A 3,150-nucleotide genomic window follows, 5' to 3' on the forward strand; every position below is an offset into this window, starting at 1 on the left:
AATTACACACCTTCAGGTTACTGAATCCTTCTTATATGTTTGTCTAGATGGATATATATATATATATATATATATATATATATATATATATATATATATATATATATATATATATATATACCCCTAAACCATAACCATAATAATTCACAATTGACTAACTACCATATCATTCGATTTTTCTTAAGGATGCAACCTTCCTCTAAGCTGAATACAAATATATTGACACACAACCAGTTTAATTGTCGTTTTCTTGTCTAATACTAGTGTCTATTGTGCATGCCCATCAAGATAATTACTACCTCAAGAATTCCCATTTAATTCATGCTATTGGTAATCTTTAATAACATTCAACCTCAGGTTCCTAATAGACTTTTTATAACGATTTGGAACACTATATCTTGCTCAAGTAATTCATTACCACGAAAGTCCAGTCAGTTTATTGTTCAATTCATTGCAATCACTTAGACCTTGCCTATGGGTTCTCACCCTTAACCTCACAAGTCATGAGTCCCTTGTCCAACATCAAACTAATTCCCCTATATATTTTTCCTTATGATTAGGTTCACTACCCAATGCTCGTCTGCACTATAAGTCGATATGCCTCTATCCAGTCGATCATCATTCTGCCGGTTCACGCATGTCGCCTAGCGGCAATATGCCTCCCGCCAGGCGGTATACCAGTTTCTAGGAAAATCCCAGATTCTGTTACACCTGCATCCCTTCCCAAAGTTTTCAGAACGCACTCCGCTAATAATTTCCATAATTTAACATTAAGTTGTGCATCATGCGCTAGTACTATCAATTTAGAAGAGTGCCTACTAGTTCCCAACTATAATTCGAACCTTAATCATTATCAACCTGAAAATTGCCAATTTCATAAACCTTAAAATCTCATTCATATTGTTCCATCAAATTTATCCATCAAATATACTAAATTCAAGGAAATACAACATCATATCATCTCTTAACAACTAACACTTGATTTCCCTTCGATCAAAAACATGCCAGAATGCCCAGAACCTCAATTTTGAGCCAACATGGCTCGCGTCGCTTGGCGGGTGTTCATCACCGCCAGGCCCTTCAAACCAAACCCAGCAAACTGGGTGAGCAGCCAAGCGTTGTCTGGCGGGTAGGTTCGCACCGCCACGCGGTTCCATCTCTGGAACCCAGAAACATGCATATTAAGATGAGGCGCCTGACAACAGTTCATCGTCCTCCAGGAGGTTTCTGGAAAATTTTCAGAAACCCAGAATTTATGAGTTGAATCAAAAGGAAGCATGTAATTTTAGATAACACATTATGCAATTATCACAACAACGTATACTTTTGGGTTCAGCTCCCCTAGCTTGGATCCTTTTGCTTAAAAATGGAAATTTGGAGAGTTCCTTTGATCACCAATGGTCTCCCTTGGATTCCCTTCCAATTTAGTCTTCTATTCACGCACGCACCACAGTTCCCCTTCTATTGGATTCCCTTTATCACCACAATTCGTTATGGGCTGTTTTTCAGCCACTCTTGGCTGCTCCTTGGCCAGCTAGGGTTTCCTCTACCCTTTCACCTTCATGCCAAAACTAATTTTAGCAAAAAGAAAGTTTTCTTTAGTTCTACCAAGGTTCGAACCTATAACCAAGCCAATGTTAAATCCACGTGCAACCATTTAATCAATTCATGTTTCATGATAATTCATATAATCCTATGATTATATTGTCACTTAACATAATCCAGCATATTATTAAAAATAATAATAAATTAAATAACACACAACTAGCATATATAGGACTCAAACCCAAGTCCTTTCACAAAATAAAGTACTTTCAACCATTTAAGCTATTACTTTTCCACGTCATACAAGTCAGAATTAAAAGCCATAAAGACTCCCACTACCTGCATTTATTAATTAATTAATTATTTAATTAATTAAATTTCACGGGTCTTACAATGACCCTATTGCAATATCTAGTCTTAAACAATTCCTACACAATCGTTTTCGGTTAAAAGATTTGGGTGATCTTAAGTTTTTCCTGGGTATTGAGGTTTCTCATTCTAAAAAAGAAAGGTATTTTCATATCACAAAGAAAATACACTTTGGAAATTATCAAAGATGGTGGGTATCTTAGAGTTAAGCACGTGGATTTTTCTAGGGAACAAAATACAAAGTTTTCCGATGAAGGGGAATTATTAAAGGACCTATCAATATATTGACAAGTTGTTGGTCGCTTAATTTATCTGACAATTACTTGTCTTGATATCACCTATACGGTACACATACTAAGTAGATCATGCACGCTCCATGTAAGCCTCATATGAAAGCTACAATGCCTGTGCTACAATATTTAAAGAATAATCCAAGTCAAGGTCTATTTTTTCCTTTACAAAATGATTTATCTTTGCATGCTTTCTATGATTCAGATTGGGGAGGTTGCCTTGTATCCCGAAAATCAACTACAAGTTATTGTGTTTTTTTTGGGATCCTCCCTCATCTCTTGGCAAACAAAGAGGCAAAAGGCAGTTTCACTATCCTCAACAAAAGCTTAATATAGAGCATTGACGGGTACTTGTTGTGAGTTAACTTGGTTACGATCATTGTTGAAAGATTTACGGATATTGCATCCTAAACCGGCATTGTTGTATTGTGACAATAAAGTAGCCTTACACATTGCGACTAACCCGATATTAATATTTCATGAAAGAACTAGACACATAGAGATAGATTGTCACTTCATTCGTGATAAGATTCAAGATGGTTCAGTTGCAACAAAATATGTTCCTTCCGCTGAACAACTTGCTGATGTGTTCACTAAACCACTAGAAAAAGAATTTTTCTCTACCATGAAGCGCAAGTTGGGAGTTTTTGATATTCATTCTCCAACTTGAGGGAGAGTGTTAGAAATTGAATCATGATAAAATATTTTAATTATTAAAATAGTTGATTTACAGGAACAATTTTGCATTATTATAGGAAGGGTTAAATATGTTTTTGCTCCCTCAAGTTTCAGTGAAATCTGGAACTAGTCCCTTATTGAAAGTTTTGACCAATTTAGTCATTCATCTTTATAAATGCGTGAATTTAGTCCTTTTAATCAAATTTTATTAAATTTTTTTGAAGTTTCAAACACGTTTTATGATAATATTTGAGTTAACATTGAAGCG

Source organism: Vigna unguiculata, chromosome 4 (assembly GCF_037176805.1).
Source record: "Vigna unguiculata cultivar grain cowpea cultivar isolate G323 ecotype 2 chromosome 4, ASM3717680v1, whole genome shotgun sequence".
Lineage (NCBI taxonomy): Eukaryota > Viridiplantae > Streptophyta > Magnoliopsida > Fabales > Fabaceae > Vigna > Vigna unguiculata.